The following is a 19,246-nucleotide window of genomic DNA, read 5'->3' on the forward strand; positions in this document are numbered from 1 at the left end:
TTTATTGTACGTGTACATGTATGCCTTGCCTTATTTGTATTGACCAGGGACTGTACATAAAAAAAATGCTATCCTGAGGAATTGTTATCCAACTTTGCGTTGGGGAAATAAATTGATGAATATATCCGGCATGCGGGTAACTATTACAGAAGAGGATAAGAGAAAACCGGGCGAGATAAAAAGAGGAAAAGATGATAATCCTATACTTTTGTACACAGGAAGTGAAGAAAAATCAAAACCCAAAGAGAGGACATCAGCTTAAAAGAGGAAGTCTCACATGCCTGATCACAAGTAATACAATAATGCATTGTGATGTTCCTTCAAGATACCCAAGCCTACATTTGTATGGACTGTGAAAGGGGTAACCCTGTTTCAGCCCTAGGAGTAGGTGGCAATTGCCTCTGGAAACAAAAAATTGTAGGCCACACCTTGAAGTGGCCTTCAGGCCTTGTGTGTCAGGCGACTTGCAAAAAAAAAGAGAAAAAAAAAAAAAAAAAAAAAAAAAAAAAAAGCAATATATATGTGTACGAAGCTTTAGCCTACATACATGTATACATAGAGTAATACCCTTTTTTTTGAGTGGACTTGAATCAAAACACTTGGAGACTGGAAAAAATAAATTATAAAGGATACACCTACCAAAGTATTGCATTATGGATGTACCGGTTCAACTCCACTATGATTCTTACAATGTCTCATACTTTAAGGTTGAATGGCACTTGCTTCACCCAAAATGCTGTTTTCGCTGTAACCAATTTTGACAGATGATGCTGTTTTACAACAAAAAACAGGCATAAACTTTTGCATATGCCACTGAATGATAATGCACAGAAAACAAAAAGCAAAACTCTGTGTACATATTACAATGTATAGCCCCCTCCTTGGCTGAAGGATGGACAATAATTCATTACCCGGTACTAATCAACTTTAATTTCATTTTTGTTTTCAAAAAAATAATTGAAGTAAAAGCTTACAACCAACTTTAGTACACAAAATATACACTTGAAGATCCTTTTCTAGGCATGGTGGTAAAACTGTGAGCCAGAAAACAAGTTGTCACCATTACACATTTTCCAGTTCCTTTCACAACATAATAATAGTAATAATATAAATAACAATAACAAGACTTGTATTGCGCACGTACATGTATCCACCATGCTGGATGTTCAAGGCGCTGAATATGTGATATATATGTAAAGCCACTGTCAAAATTACAGTTTCTTGGCCATGACTCATTCTGAGGCAAAGATTACAATTTCTCCAAGAAAGTTGCACAGAATAAAGGCCTTTCCACACTGTCAAGCTCCTATTCATGATGAAAGCTCCGCAGTTGCGATCCGATCCGATCCGTGTTCTTCTAATAAATTGTAAAGATTTGCAAATGTTTTGAGATTTTTGACCGGTAAGGTCACTTCATCGGGTGAGTGATGCATTACATACTTTCATTGTGTGTACAGCATTCATTTTCTCAAAGATTTTCTGAAAATATTCTTTTGTGCATATTTATAGAATGCAGATGAAATTTATGGGTTGAAAAAAAAATAATAATAATTGCAATCTGGAGGCTGCAGGTTCAAGTCCTGCTCTACTCAATTATCTTTGTTGATTCAAAACATTATGTAAAAGTTGACCCATTTAGTTTCCCTTGCGCTTTATCACTTGCACTAAACAAAATAGTCATTTTAGTAAAAGTAACTACTTTCATCGCATCCACTTTGAGTCCTTGGAAACTTTCAAGTAGGTCTTCAAGTACAAGTACAAGTAGGTCAAATCTAAAACTTGAAGTATCTGCTTGGATGTAGTCTGCTTGGATGTAGTCTGCAGGGATCTGGAGAATTTACTATCCGACTCGCGCTGTAACCTCGGCCATACATTGCAGGGCTCGTCACAGGAACCTTATTGGTCTCATTTCAATTACTATAACATAAAAGAGAGTCACCAGCTTGGCACACCGCATGTTTCTGAATCATCTGACGAGCTTGATGACTCTTCAACGACTCATGAAGTAGCGGCCTGTGATAGACCCCAGAAGCCTGAGGGGGGATGGCACTGAGCGGAGAGTTCACCCCGAGGAGATATCTATGGTCGTCATGCTCAGGGAAACCCGGACTACTTGGGAATTGAAGACATTCGAGTCTTTCCAAAACTAAAGAAGCAGAACGCACTTTGCATCCATACATGTACATTATAAGGGTTCTTAAATATTTCATTTTGGACTGTTGATTTATTGTCAACTGTTATTCTGGATGATACGTGTAGTACTCAAAGTTTCTCTTGGGTGTCGAGGCTTTTATCTATGGTTTCTTTTCAATAAAATTATCAAAATAGTATGTTTTACTAAAAACTATTTTTTGCTTTCCTTTTTCGTAAGTTTAACAAAAATACAGAAAGTTTTTATTTTGTTCTAATTTTGAATAAGATAATTTTTATCACTGCTCTTTGGCTTTAACTGCCATTTCAAAAAAACAAAACATGCAGTAGTTCTTTTTAATTACAGAAACATTTTTTGGACTTGTGAATATCAACTTCGCTTTTCTTGGGTATTTAAATTATATTTACAAAAAGTAAAAAACAAAACGTGTCACCATAACAAATTGGTGGCAGAAATTCCTCAGAAAAGGTTACAACATACATGTACATGTAGATGCTAGATAGAAATAAAGCTTTTAAAATAAATTCAGCTCACGAATGGTTTCTCACGTTCATGGGTTTAAATAAGGTGTGCCCATACAATTTCTGACCTAGAAATTCCATCATGCCTTTCCTATCAAATCTATACATACATGTATCTAGTGCTGGCAAGTAAGGGTTGAATGAATGGAAAACAACTGCAAATGGTTTCTGGTGGTAGCAAAAAGGGGGCATTTAAACAAAAGTCACAAACTTAATTGAGAAGTACATTGAGTCTAGGCAGCTATCTCTAGGCAGTGCAGAACTCGAACACTGGACTGCAGGACAGACGACAGAGGCCAGTGATTTAAGCTAGGCCTGGATGACTAGTGAAGTTTATTACTTGACTAGTCACGCCTGAAATAGTCACGACTTTGACACTAGTTGCTACTATAATTTTTGATTCCCAAGACGGTTTGCGGCATAATTGGCTGCAGGCGCAATATAGTAAATTTCACACTAAAAGGATTGAAGAATTGTGTAACTGATGTCTGATTGTGTTTCATACATGTAAGTAACTTATGTTGTCAATGAATTGGTTCACTAAGCAGGTATACTAGCCACGACCATTTTTCACAGTAGTCGTGGCAAGATTAACCGAGTAGTTCAAAACAGTAGTCACGATTTCCACACTTGATGCTGCTAGTCACCCAGGCTTTAATTGCTTAAATTTCAGTCTCCGGCCATTGGACAGGTCCAGTGGTCATTGTTTTTTTTTAATGACTAGAAGTACACATGTACATGTACCTAACTGTGTAATAAGAAAAATTTAACATTATGTTTATCGTTATTGTTGACCTTGAGTCGGTAAGTATCTTTCACTCTTTTTTTTATAGCTATTTCTTTTAGATAACATTAATGTATTCTCTTACTAAAGGAGGTATGCTTGTTCCAATATAAAAAGCTTGCATACATTTTAATTTGTGTAGAAAGGAGTTTCTCTTTCATTGTTCATTACATTCTGGTCTTCTTTAATAAATGCTGGTCCAGTCAATATTGTATTATACAAACCCTGCATTCATGTGGATTTTACCCTACAATGTACATTCGAGCCCTGTCAGTGAGTTAGCCACATTAAAAAAATTCCCCCACAAAATGTTCTCTATCGTTGAAGAAATGTCATTAAATAGATGTACGTTCATCTCAGCATTAATTGATTTTCCCGACGAGTCTACAAAATTCAATCAACTGGTGGGAATATATATTTGTGATTCATAATAAATTGTTTAAATTTGTTTATTACAGGCATAGATTTTGTTTTTTTCCTCCTTTATCAAGGAAAATTAAAATGCCAAACCATTTTTAATAAAATTTGTATCTACAATCGGAATTTAATCTCTCAGAGTACATGTAAGTCTCTCTCAGTAATAGAAACATACATCTATCTGCTAGAAGCTCTCTTTGATGCCGTGATCTTCCTAAGAACAGATGCACTCACAGGAAAGCTTCAACTTAAACCAGTGAAAAAAAAATAAAAAATAATTTCCTAAAAGTATTTAGGGGATTGAATTTCTGTAGTATCAAATTGCATTGTCTGTATATGTGCTCCAAGCACTTTATAGTTGGCACCGCTTATAAGAACTATAATCCGTCATGTACGTCATTTGACTAAACAACATCGTGGATAGGGCAGCTGCAAAGGATGCGCATTTCTTTTAACTTGTAATCAATGAGGAATTGAAATCGGTTAATGTATAGCTTTGAAAAGCTGCCGGTCAAACGGGCATCTCAAAAACAACAAGCCCTCACCATCCAAAAGGATACAATTTCCCCAGGTTTTGTTTCTCCAAGGTGATCAAACTCCCAATCACAATTGGGAAGTTTTTTTTGAACGTAGAAGGGGAGAAGCCATTTGAGGGTTGCCGAGCCTCAAACCGTTCCAAGACACTATCAAATCAAATGTTATCAAGGCTTGGCTCATGTACAGAATGATTATGAAAAGTCACCTACAGTCTCAAGACAGTTGCACATTAGCTGAACTGACTGATACAATGTATACATACGAACAGAAGAAAACCCCAACCAGATTTGATTTCAGCAACATGAGTTGAGCAAGGAGCTACTAAGCACAGTTGCTTAAATGTCTCTTTGAGATAAAACATCAAAATAATCTGGTGTTAACATCTAATGTGTGTCATACATAAACCTCTAGATGTAGGTCTCTGAGATTCTGCAACTTACAGTTTTGTATTTCATCCAAATGTGCATACATTGTACATAAAGGCTCTACTCTGTTCTTCAAGTTATTTTTCCCTTTGATAAAGGATAGACAAACGTACAAACTCACGACTTGGTCCGTACATGTACTTTGCAATTGTGTTTACTCTACGCATTACAGGCAAAGTCTGCCTCGATTGACGTCACGAACAGCGCCCTCTAGGGTCGGGGTCTACTCTTAAATTTGTAAATAACATAAGAACTGATTTTTTAAAACCTTAGTTAACTGTTTATTCACATTCCACTCATCAAAACACATATATTAGTGACAAAAGCTTTATTTTGAAAAAATACCACTTCCAGGTGACTTTAAATGTTTTTTCGTCCATGAACTTTTCACCACGCCAATCTTCTGGGCACACAATAAAATATCATTCTTGGAATTCGTTTTGCGATTTCTACAACTTAAATGTGCAAGGATTAACTTTTTTTGTTAACTTTTATCTATATAACTAGCAACACATTCCATAAAACCATAAAACACATTCACAGCATTTTCTATAAACCTTTTCATGAAAAAAGTTAAGGCGATTGGAATAAGAAACAAAAGCAGCAAAAAAACAAGAAATGTTATTGCAACATTTCGTCATTAATTTACCCCTAAAGCATGGAGGTAGCCGAAAGCAAGTCCAAGCTTGCAAGTCACCTACAAGCCAGCCAGCTGCGGAACAGACCTGTCTATCAACACTATAGGGAAATAACATAATAAAAAAAAAACCTTACTATGGTCAAGAGCACTGATGGGCTGTTGATATTGTGAAACAGTATTATAATTTTTGTTTGATTTTTGCTCTCTAAATGATTTTTGACCGATCGATTGATTTAAATGATCGAAACAACCCTCTTTAAAGTAATATAGATTTTAGAGAAATATGCAATTCTCATCCACAATTTTGAATCTGAGAAACACTTCAAGCATGAAGCCTTTCTCAGGAATCTGGATGAAAACACACAAAATCTATGAAACAAGGGTGTTTTTATTTCCTTATATCATTTTCTCGCTACTTTGATGACCAATTGAGCCCAAATTTTTCCAGATTTGTTGCTTATCTTATGCGTATACAATGTATGTTGTGATACACCAAGTGAGGATACTGCCCCTAATCATAACCAAAAGTATGACCGGCTTTTAAGCTATCATGCAAACCAAACTGGAAGCTCATTAACCTAGATTTCGCCAGCAGAACTTTTCGGAAACGAACCAACTTGGAAGTTATTCAAGCTTGTTATTGGCAACCCATATAAAACTAGCAGGTGCATTTAAGTCAGTAAGGAAGATCAACTTCCAGACAGCCAATCAGCCTATACAAACAGCTGACCATTGCTGAGCAAACCAGCAAACAAAACCATCAGGTTGGTGAAAACATCCTTGAGTATTTATTTAATGGTGCGCAATTTTCAAGTGTTTTTACTCGGAACATATTGCCCAGTTTAAAACATTGACAAAATCTTCTAAATAACAACTTGGCATGGCGAGACTCAAAGGTATTACTTACCAAAACACTGTATAAAATATCCATCTCATGTAATACGGAAAGTTGCTCTTGTAACAATATTTTAGATTTTCCAGCAGTGTGTCGCTGTACTCTAAGAAAGCAACCGACTAACACAAAAATCCCTGATTCAGATCGTTCAACCAAAAGAGTGTCGCTCCAACAAAGTGAAATCCAACAACTGTATTTCAGATGATTTATGACAGAAAAACAGATGCTGTCTCTAGGTTTATGACAAACCATCAAACGTTGTAATAATCCAGGGAACCCGTCGCTCTGCAATGTAGTAGTAGTAGCCTACTGACATGTATCACAATAGTATGTAAATTCTCAATGCATCTTCCAGCAGCTGGCGACGCTGTGGTTGGCTGAGGGTGACTTATGAATATTCATTCATGCCAGTGACACAGATGAGAGTTGCGATTCTTCATGGAGATTGGCTGAACACAAGCCACAAGTAAGTAATGGCTGGAATTGGACAATAATTAAACTTTCAAATGACTGATGCACATGTAGTAAGCCTGTATTCATTTAACATCTAAGACCTATAGATATATTTTAGTCTCTTCTCTATTGCAATCTTAACAAAGTACCTTATAAAATAAAATAAAAAGTCTGGGTAGGGTACATTTCTACAAGCAAAAACTGTATTTTTGTACAGTCTGCTGAAACAGGAAAATTATAATATGGAAACTGCTATGCCATTCTCATTGCTGAGATGGTTTACGGAAAACACTGAACATATGCATTTAAAGATGCATGGTCTGATGTTTAGCTTATTTTACCTCAACAAATTAGATTGAAACTTACTATCATATTGTGGATTCCAGAAAGTTACAAGCTTTTATTTTGAGTACTGCGAGACAATATCTGTCAATGGTTTAGTGGTACTTAATAGAATCAATGCCTACAAATAGATTTTTGTCAGGATCCTGACATTAATTAATGTCCATCATCCATGTACAAACAATGCATTGTCACAGTGACATATTATTGTTTTGAACGTTTTGTAGGTTTCTTGTTTTTAAACAGAAACATCTGTCAAAATTCATTCACAAGAAAAAAAAAAATTCAGGTCCATCAAGTTACAGGTATTTTTCTGCATTGTCAGAGGCATATGCAAATTTGTTTATATAATCAAACAAAAACATCTGTCAAAATTCTTTCGAAGAACAAATAAATAAAAGTTTACTATGAAGCTTTCATGCTAAAAAAAGTATCGCTACTTTATGTGTAGGGCCTATCTTTTGCTTTATATTTGTTCTTTGGTTTGCCTTTTGTACAGTGTAGGTTTAAATTCTGGATCGTCATATATACAATGTAGTGATTATTTCTGCTCGTTGGTTATCCGTTTTTCTGTAGTCTTATTTAGAATGATGTTTCTTTATATACTGTATTCGAGCTGCCTTGAAACAAACAAATAAACAAATAAATACATATCATAATAAACAACAAAATAAAGTACAAACCTGTAGAATGTCATTAGTGAAACAAAATGGCATTCAAGTTGGCTAGGTTGTTTGTGACCCTACTTTCACCTCTGTGGACCCTGGGAGGCGTCTGATATAAATTTTTGAGTCTATATCTGATCACTAAACTGCAAAAACATAGTTAAAGGCCTTATATCTCTCCCCCCCCAACCCCCATAGCTGAATCTTAACTATTTTTGGCATTTATACCAATAGTCCTGTTGGTTGGTAAGTTGTTTGCAACAGATAACCCACACCTGTGACGTCATGCTATTGTTAAATCGCTCCATTATTTTGCACGAATGGCGCGATGGGTACAACCATAGAGGACTATTCACCCATTGCGCAAACGGGTGAAACTGTCCCCATTGCGCAAGTCGTGCAAAATAATAGATTTATGGAATAAAGTAAATGACGCCATTGATGCCAACACCATTTTTTTTTTTAACACAGGTTAGAGCTACATAATTATAAATGATCGTAAAGGATTTACACAAGTGAACAGCTAATTTTTAAATTATGATTCAGCTGAGATATCAAAAAATTTTAGATAACTACAACAGTCATTAATTTAAACATGTCTTAAAGTTAGATAAATCACTTTCATTTTAACCAGTACCTTTAAAATTAATTCAAATGCTGAATTTATCATGGTAAGTGAGTAAACCCCGTAAAAATTAAGTTTGCAAAGATGCTTCTTTCAATATCTTTATATAATGACAGGAACTAAACTGAAATTATTGTCAAATCAAAGTTATATCCAAAATATCTGAAACTACTTGCTGGTATACGATAGGTTACTTTTGTAATTTTCATCTTCTGGGGTAGACCAAGCAAGTCGGCTACAACATCATCCGTATCGTTGTTACTTTCTGTCACTTGACAAAATTTACTGTTTTTTGAGTCAGGAAAAAAAAACACTGTCGAAGGAACGACCTATTTCCTAAATGTCAGTCTTCGTCCATGCATAGAGAAAAGACTATGGTCCATGTACCATGTTTACGCACCACTGGGGGTGTTTACTGGAGTGAACAAGCTTAAGTAATACATACAGGCAATTGATTTAAAAATTAAACAATATCGCGCCATTCGTGCAAAATAATGGAGCGATTTAAACAATAGCATGACATCTCAGGAGTGGGTTAAGTCGCATAATGCCCTCGGTGAACACGCCATTCATGGGTAAGAATGGCCCTCGGGTCATTCTTACCCACGAATGTCGCGCACCTCGGGCATTATCCTATACCTAATTCCATTTTCTGATGGCCAAACATTATTGTTCTAGTTATTTTCTCCAAAACCTAAAACTGAATTTATCTTCATCTTATTTCCTTTGGTGGTGGCTGGTGGCAGCGACGATGAAAATGAATACAATATATACTTTATACTTTCTGAATTCTTCGCAATTCAAAATGTATTTTTTTCTTCCTGATCTGATCATCGCAAAGACATTTAATTGAGATTCTGTGCAATACTCAACGTTTAGTATAGATTAAGAGCTTCGGAAAAACTTCTAATTAGGGCCTGTAAGTTTAAATAGATGTTTAAGACGTCATGAAAGCTAAGCTAATGTTTTAGTTGTCTTCACTTCAAGATGTTATTTTAAAACTACTTCTGAGAAACGCCAGATTTAGTAGTACAAATATATAGAGCATCACTTTATGGTGTCATGAAGATAAATTACGTGTATGTTTTCCTCAAAAAATACATTATTACTTAGAACTCTTTCAAATGATATACATGTATACTGAAGTTACATTGTAAGTATCATAGCCTATGTACATTGTACATGTATGATATACTTTTTTTTATCCCATCCTCTAGTTTTCATTAAACCCCATCAGTCCTGTGATTAAACGAAGGCCATATATGAGCCCAACATGGTCTCCATTGCTCTATTCTTGGCCTTGGTGCCCCTTCAAAAGTTTCCATTAGATTTTCCAATGAAAGTGCCCTTATTGCAAAATGAAAATGGCATTGCCCTCTCAAAGATGAAATTAAAGGCTTGCCAACCCATGCAAGGATTAGTCATCAAATTAGATGATCAGTTTTTTTTTGACAATTTAATTCAATTTTATTTATTTTATAACAACTGACATCATAGAAAAATCTTTTACCCCCTGTGCACATAACATTTGCGTTTCTTTATATGGCACATATAAAAGACAGTGGACACTATTGGTAATTGTCAAAGACCAGTCTTCTCACTTGGTATATCTCAACATATGCATAAAATAACAAACCGGTGAAAATTTGAGCTCAATCGGTCGTCGAAATTGCGAGATATTAAAAGAAAAAACACCCTTGTCACACAAAGTTGTGTGCTTTCAGATGCCTTGAACTGGAGACCTCAAATTCTAAACTTGAGGTCTTGAAATCAAATTCATGGAAAATTACTTCTTTCTCAAAAACTACGTCACTTAAGAGGGAGCTGTTTCTCACAATGTTTCATACCATCAACCTCTCCCCATTACTCGTCACCAAGTAAGGTTTTATGCTAATAATTATTGTGAGTAATCACCAATAGTGTCCAGTGCCTTTAAATACGGGAACTGTAAAACGAGAACAAATATGGCTTCATAGTTTATGTTTGGATTCATTGTGGATTTACGCCAGTTTCGATTTGTACAAATAAACAACTGAGCATTATGAAACAACTGTTCCACTCCACAGTTTTCCCAAGATAGAAATATTTCAGGACATTGGTATATAGTCAAGAATAAATAATTAAGTGACCTTCAGTCGAAAATCATTAATAAGCAATTTAGTAAATATTTCCAATTTTGGGATAACCAATAGTTAAAAAAACAAAAACATGTACATACTGTACAGATATGTACAGTGTACATGGGCAAGCAATTAGTTTCCTTAAAGTCCAAAAGTGGTAGTTTTTAACAGGTGATGAAAAATGACCTATACTTCAGCAGATGCTAATGTAGGTCAAATTTTTGACCTAAAATTAATATTTACATATAAATACACACTGTAGCTATCTTTATTTGAGAATTAAATTAGTTTTTATTTAAAGTATGGCTTGAAAAAAATCTGCGAATGCTACGTGGTGGTTTATTAAAAACTAAATATGACTTTTTGTCGCAACATGTCACGTCCAGGTGTAATTTGTGAAAAAAAAATTTCTTTTTGTGTGTTACTGTATATTTTCTGGCATATGCAATGTCATTTACATGTTACAAAAAAAAAATGTGAAAAAAAAAAATAATATGGTTAAAAATCGAACTATATAACTTTTTGATCAATCAATTAATTATAAATTAACTTAAAACAATCTACCCGGGTACCAGACGGCCCGGCGCTGATAACCAGGGACCCTCGTTTGCAGCGCTCGCGTGAATGGGGCTTAACAGAGGATTCTAAAGACACAGGACTGACATCAGGTGTTACATATGTATGTACTTTAACATGGAAATAATATTTACAATGGGACAGCGAGAAGAATGGATGGGTCGGGGAAGAGGGGTGGGTGAAGAGGAAATTACACTGTTAATGAATGACAACAAATACTGGACATCAATCTGGTGAAAAGGATATCTAAAAAAGGATGGTAGGAGATGTATAATGGTAACTATTCAATGGAAGGCCATCCAACATTGTATACGTATGTACATCTAGTCTCAGCTTGCCACCACTGTAACAAACCATCCTGTAATATTAAGGCATTTATAAAGTGTCACTGCATCAATAATGCAGCGCATTAGATTGGATATAAATAATTGTTGATTTACTTCTCAAATTTGCATAAAGATTCAGATTCTCTGGTGGAGATCGTGAGTGCATTTGAGGTTTGTGCAGCAAAATGAGTTGGTTTTATTATGCATTAGCATGGAGTGCCAGATGCAGTTCATTCATGCAAAGTGAAAAACCAAGGATGAGTCCTCCACACAAAAATCAAGTAGTCCCCCTCCCCCTCTTCCTAATTTTTTTTCAGGATCCCAATTTATCCCACTGGAAGGCCAGATTGCTGCTTCAAACAAAACCTTTATCTAAGGATAACGAAATTATAAGCAACTGGATTTGTTTGGTTCTTGTCAACATTGAACCATTGTAACAAGATTGGATGCTTTGTTCCCATAACATCAGTTACTAATTAAATTAACAATTAACCAATCTTCTTTCAGCTGAATCAAATCAAGGCTAATCCAATATGTCCCTCTCTCAACTTCTTGCTCGGGATAAGAAACATCTTTTAGAAATTCAGAGATTTCCATGGAAACAAAGTTGCTACTGCATCATTTTAGCACTATCGGCTACTCTATGCACGTTTCAGATTAAGGAATTAACTTGCAAGAGTGAGGCCAGATCGCCATTGATTTGGGATACACAGCTGTGGCAATGTACACAAATCTAAAAGTAACTCTTGCATTTCGTGCCACATCAGTGCTTCTTCGCTACCAAATCGTTAAAATCAAAAACAGATAGGGGGGGGGGGGGGCTACAGTTGCAATTAATCTGTGATTTAGAAATAGAAATTGCAAAATGTAAAGACAAAAAGCAAAGTTAAACAAACTTCTCATGATTGCCAGTAAAGTGAGGCTTTAGGAGCTTGTCGTAACCCTTACAGAGGACATTGACACTTGATGAATGAAGTTTTACCCTGATCCATAATGTACATGTTCAATTCAATTCAATTCAAGTTACAAATCATGTCTTTATTGCATGACCCACTCAATTTTGACACTCTTAATTTCTATTCTTACACGAGAATCACACTTGTAAAGACTTCAGATTACTGAGTGGGTTAAAATAACCCATGGAAATAAGCGATTTATAACCAAAACCATTTGATGACTAGCTACAGAAATGTAAATATTCAAAGATTTTGTATAAACTGCCATTTCAACCATCATCACAAACATCAGCTTCCTTTGACATTTACATTTTATTTCATCCCAAAGTTTAATTATACTTTGGTAAAATGTCACCGCTTCCTAATAAGAATAAATCTAGTAAATTTCCACTAGAGATGTATTTAGAGATGTATTTACATAATTTACATAATTTACATAATTGTTTGTTCAGTAGCAACAATGGGATGTTTTAGTCATTTTTTTAGAAAAACAAAATGTTTTTAAACCTTTCTCAATATTACCAGATCTTATGAGTTATACATGTAACAAAAAACCTTTAAAGTGTCACTAAACAAGAAATAAAAAAGTGACAATGAGATACGTATGCATTCAAAGCTAAATGAAAATTAATGAATAACTAAAGGTCTCCCCACGCTCATTAAAACAAGTGTCTGTAAAACCAGAATGTTTACCTTCAGGATTGCCAGATCAACAAATGCCAACATTTTATTTATAAAAATAGTTGGCAATGATAGTTGGAACTACAGTAGTATTTGACAAACTAGTCTTGAAGAACTTTATTGTATTATCAGCTAAAACCCTCAAAATTACTCTGATTGTAAATTTTAAATAGAGTAAGTCTTTGTGAAGGACTAAAAATAGTTTTGTTACGATGAGTAGGATCATTGAAAGCTTATTCTGAGCCTTATTTATGCAGTCAGTATCAAAACAAGTTTGAGCTGTTGGTCATTGGGTTGAGTGTTCTCACAAATTGTTTACTAGATGGCAGAAATTAAAAATCTAAAACTATAAGATACTAAACATTTTCAAAAAAATTGTTTTCAACCCCTTTAAAGCCATTAGACACTTTCCGTAAACAGTATTGTCCAAAGCCCCACACTTCATGTATCACAACTTATATATAAAAATAACAAACCTGTGAAAATTTAGGCTGAATCAGTCATCGGAGTCGGGAGAAAATAACGGGAAAACCCACCCAATTGTTTCCGTACAGTTTGCCGTGTCATACATGTATGTGTTTAAAATAAATCCGTAATTCTCGATATCGAGAATTGATACTGTTTTAATGTTTTCTCAAAAAGTAAAGCATTTCATGGAATAATATTTCAAGAGAAGTCTTTCACCTTCTGTAAACCCTGTAAATTATTTGTAAATCTGTAAACTTAACAGCTGAGCTGTTATAAACAATGAACAGTATACTGCACATGTACCTCATGTGGAAAACAAAAAAAAAGATGAAGAGAACATTGAATTACTCAATGCATTGATCTCTTTATTACACCAATGTCAGATGCAGAGATCTGCCACACTCGCCATTAGGGGAGTCAAATTACAGGTAGAAATCATGGTAAGCCAGTAAGCTGGATTGCCTTAAATGCGCGCTACACTACACATGGGTACATCGAGCTTCAAGATGTTCAAAATGACGCAGCCAAGATATATTGTGATGTTGACAAGAATCTCTTGTATTGACCGCCATTGCTGATAAGGTCAACAATGGGAACGCATACCATACCGTATGTACGCGCTTTGCACACCTCTTGGCCAACGAAAGGTCTTCATTTACATGTACCTCGGTTAGGGTGCTGTTTGGGCCTCGTGGCGTCATGCGCAAGGGGACTTTTTGAGCTATTCTCTGCCACGTTTACCATTTTGGGAGTCAAGTGCTGAGTGTGAAGATACCGTATGTACGCGCTTTGCACAACTCTTTGCCAACGAAAGGTCTTCATTTACATGTACCTCAGTTAGGGTGCTGTTTGGGTCTCGTGGCACAACGCGCAAGGGGACTTTTTGGGTCCATTGACCCTTTACACTGATGCAGCTATTCTCTGCCACGTTTACCATTTTGGGAGTCAAGTGCTGAGTGTGAAGATGTTCTTGATTGCCTAAAAAGAACAGTAAGTGTACTGCACAACATGTACAATGTACATATACATGGTACTACACAGGAATTATAAATCTCAAGTTTGGTACAAGCATATCTATTTTGGGTGATAATGTTGGGTAAAATCAGTCAATACTATCATTGTATTTTCCTCTTCATTTTAACCTTTGATTTAAAAAATAAAATAAAATAAAATAATGCCCATTACTGTATATCAAGTCCGGATGACCACTTCAAGTAAGAGCTAAAAAAAAATTTTTTTATTATTATAAAACTTTTTTATTACACTCTAAAAAAGAAGTGTAAAAACTTGCTGAGTAAATGTGCTGGGTACGAAAGTTGAGTAACTTCTTACGCAATGTTGGGCTATGTGGCTTTTTGGCCAGTACTCTCGAGAAGGTATTTTGTACCTTTTTACGTTGCATACAAAAATTCGCCAGTGAAAGCAACTTATGGGTACAAAAACACATTTTCCTCGCCACAGGGTCAAGTTTACCTTGCGACGTACTAAAAAAAGCAGGACATGCTCTTTTTTGTGGTAAAATGTTGCACGTAATTGGGTAAACTGCTCCTCGTGGAAACCATTTTACCCATAATGCAATGTGCACATTACACACGGACGTATACAAGTCGCAGGCACAAGTCACAATCAAAGGTGGATGGGGTGGACATAGTTCTGATGTTGCAGGTCGTTGATGTTCTGATGTTCATTTAACCACAGTTGAGAGAATTTTGGCATTATGTTTGAGGTACAACAGTCTGTTGAAGTGAGAAATGCATCACCAGGAAATACGCGGATAGCAGCTTGAACTTCGTCAATAACAGGTTTGGCAAAACCAAACGGCTCTTTTCAGAGCCAACACCGCTTCTAAAAAGAGATTGTTACTTATAGTCTGCTCGCGAGAACTTTGTTTTCGTTTTCACCCCCTGAATGTACACAAACACTCCGGTCGTTTTATGCAAGGTGGTTATAGGGTTGTGATCACCATATATTAATCGGAAATTATACTGTCCAGTCCAATTCAATGTATATATGGCTTTTTTAATTTTTTAGTAGTGTCTGTTTTGCTGCCAAAATGCACTACTTCTTTTTTACTCAACACTTGGGGTTGTGGTGCTCAACTACTGAGTAAATGGGTATGTCGATTGTTGGGTACATTTTGACACAACAAAGTTGGGTAAGAAATTTGACGCATAGTTGGGTAGCCGTAGTACACAGAAATTGAGTAAATTACGACGCAACCCCTGTTGCGTACCGTTTTACCCTCCAAACGACCATGTTCCCTTTTGAACACCACAAAGAGTAAAATTTTACGCAACATTGGGTATTTTTTTCTTAGAGTGTAACCATAAGGCACCATTAAAGGGAAGGTACACATTTGGTAATTACTCAGAACAAGTATTAACTTAAAAACTGACTTGGTAACGAGCATTGGAGAGCTGTTGATAGTATAAAACATTGTAAAAACACGACTCTCTCTAAAGTAGCATAGATTTTGAGAAAGAGGTAACTTCTCACTGAAATAGTAAAAGACTTCTAGCTAGAAGTCTATTTTTCCTAACGCAATTTGTCCAACAAAGTTTTTTTTTCTTCATCATCTTCTCCAAACTCCGATGACCAATTGAGCTCAAATGTTCACAGGTTTGTTATTTTATGCATATATTGAGATACACCAAGTGAGAAGACTGCTCTATGACATTTACCAATAGTGTACCTTCCCTTTTAAGACAGAAAATTGTCAAATGTTTCAAGGGAAATGGACCCAAATACCCATATTTGGTTTATTTTACAACTCAAGTTGTTTACTTCATTTTACAAGATGACTGCTGCAAAACTGGTGTGAAATGAACAATCTAATGAAAGCAGCAATTTGGTTTGCGCAAGATTCTGCTGTATTTGGCTAGCAATTTAAATCTACAAAGTATGGGATTTCTCTCCCACCCATTGATCAATAAAATGGATCTACAGTAGCATTAAGCTATCCAGTACCTGGCAATAAATTGAAACAGAAAGGAAAAAGAAACTCTATGTTTGCCTATGCTGGAAATCATATCTTGGGCACTTTCCTCAAAACCCATTCAAAAGATTTGATTTGTCCCAAGGTAGATCATCTGTGTCAGGATTGATTAAGTTCCAAATGGAGTGGATTCAGAGCCGCCTACGTGTATCTCACAGTAGTTGCGCTTGCGGAATATTTTGCGTGCGTGTGTTTGAAAGAGGTTAATGCCCTCCTCCCTTGCTTCCTCACTCAGCCCCAATCAGGGAAAAAAAAAATACCAATCAAACAATAAATATTAGATTGATATTGACTCATAATATTAAATTATTTTTTAGCTCTTTTGCAGCATGTCAGGTTAAGTAATGTAGAGCCCAAATTCACGAAATAAGAGATGCAACAACAAAGCTGACAAATTTTCTGCTAACCCTTCCAAAAACAAACAGGCAGTATACTGATTTATAACCGTGCGTTCTACAGTAAGCATGATTTTGTCGTTCTTAGCTACAATGTACTTCTAGTGCTTAAGTACGTGTAGCTCTAAGACAGAAGGGCCATAGCCCAAATTCATACATGTATGATAGAGCTGCTTACATATAAGCAGATAACAATGCTTAGCAAATAAAAACAGGATACCAGTCACTATAAGGTACAAAATCACTGTACATGTGACATGGTCATTTGGCTTGTTTTCAGGTAAACAAAATCGTTTTTGTGCTTAGTACTTTCTTTGCACCTCTAAGAATTTGGGCCTGATGTTTTAGAGTCAATGACGCTTCAGGTACAATGAAAGTAATGTTCATTAAGTAATGTGGAAACTTACAAAAAGAGTATCGGTCAACACTTTTTAAAGCATGTTAGCAAAATTTCAAAATCTTTCATAAAACATGTATGATAAATTCACGCTACAGTTATACATTATAATAATATACAAGATGAAGGCTTTGCCACTTAGTCCGTTTGTTTGTTGCACAGTTGTGTTCTTCAAGAAAGGTCACTGGAACGTCCACAACACACTCGACAGCCACATGAAGGATTTCAAAAATATTATTGTTTGTTGGAAAACGACTTTCAGCAGTATACACTTGAGACTTGCATAAAGGAGACGAACAAAATAAGGGGGCAGAGAATTCGAGTGCCAGCTGACGTCAATGGCTAATTTATCGGGGAAAATAACATCCCATGGAAAGATTATCTTCAGTAGAAGTGTTTTCTAACTACATAAAATAACAGAAGAGATGGAGCTAGTGAGGGGGAATCCTCTCTTCCTGATTTGCAGTTAAGACCCTTGGGTCCAGCCTCGCTGGGAAACACATAATCCAGTAGGATGAGCTGATGATTCTTAAATATGACAAGGGATAATGATTTGGTAAATAGTTATTATAAATAGAAGCCAAACAGAAAGTAACTCTGGAATTTTGTATTATAAAAGAAAAATATATTTTGAAGTAAACTACCAATGCCTATATAACTATACATGTAAGTTACTTCTAAATCTCGTAAGTGTTGAATTTTGAGGTATTCGATATTAGGAAAAAACACATTACTTTTTCAGTCCTTCTAAACAAAAAAATTCAGTGAGAAATGTACTAAAATCATTGTATGGGAATTTTTATAGAAATTGTTTAAGTGAATAAAAATCGTATAGCAAATCAAATACAGGTAGTCCTTCTGAATGAAAAATTATAAATAACATCCCTTTGTTAAAGACACTGGACGACACTTTCGGTAATTGTCAAAGCAGCCTTCTCACTTGTGTATCTCAACATACATGTATATGCACAAAGTAACAAACCTGTGAAAATTTGAACTCAGTTGGTCGTCAAAGTTGCGAGAGAATAATGGAAGAAAAAATACCCCTGTCGCACAAGTTGTGCAATTTCAGATGCTTGAATTCTAGACCTCAGCAGAGGTCTCAAATTCAATTCAAATATTATTTTAGTAGAAAATTACTTCTTTCTCAAAAACTAGATTACCTCAGAGGAAGCCGTTTCTCACAATGTTTTATACTATCAACGGCTCTCTATTGCTTGTTACCATGTAAGTTTTTATGCTAACAATCATTTTGAGTAATTACCAATAGTGTCCAGTGCCGTAAACACCTTTAGAGTAATGTACTTGTGCAATCGCAGTGAATATTTATTACATGTATATGGTATATGTAGAAACAAAACTCAAATAAAGTCATTTGAATAAGAATAAATAAATAAAAAGAAATACATTGTTTACAACATTTTGAGAATCAAATTCTGAAATCTCTGTAAGAAATGTGCTTGTGTTATAATTGTTGTGGTGAATTTTTATAGAAATTGTACAATAAAAATGATTACAACATCCACCAATATTAAGCAGGGCTGCACTTTCAGACTCTTACACTAATTGATGTTGTTTCATAACTTGACAGTGAATAAAGGGAATCCTTGAAGTCTGGAAGTAGGAGAAGAATCTGCAAACATCCAAACCATTATACAAATATTGGATGCATATTGAGTACAATAGTGAAATATTTTCACAGAGTGAATTGTGGGTCACGAGGTGAACCCAAGTGAAATGGAACACTCTACATTTCAATGAGTAATTATTCTAATTAATTGCATTCTGCTACATGTATACTGATCAATAAAATGGAATGTTTGTGTCACACATACATGTAGGTCCTTGTCAATTGATATTTTTTCGAACTAAAAGG

At 35.4% G+C, this 19,246-nt stretch overlaps 1 protein-coding gene across 2 annotated transcripts in view; it reads right to left on the minus strand.

Moving 5' to 3' along the window:
• Positions 1-19,246, minus strand: part of LOC139935014 (protein dispatched homolog 1-like) — a 59,856-nt gene that overhangs the window by 15,668 nt on the left and 24,942 nt on the right. The window contains exon 1 of one of the 2 annotated variants that reach the window (XM_071929469.1): positions 6,384-6,647. The exons of the other annotated variant lie outside the window; for it this stretch is intronic. The gene's annotated coding sequence lies outside the window, so the exon portion shown is untranslated. Of the gene's footprint in view, positions 1-6,383; positions 6,648-19,246 lie in introns of those variants that run through there. 2 annotated transcript variants of the gene reach the window in all.

This window comes from Asterias amurensis, chromosome 1 (genome assembly GCF_032118995.1).
Source record: "Asterias amurensis chromosome 1, ASM3211899v1".
NCBI classification, from domain to species: Eukaryota; Metazoa; Echinodermata; class Asteroidea; order Forcipulatida; family Asteriidae; genus Asterias; species Asterias amurensis.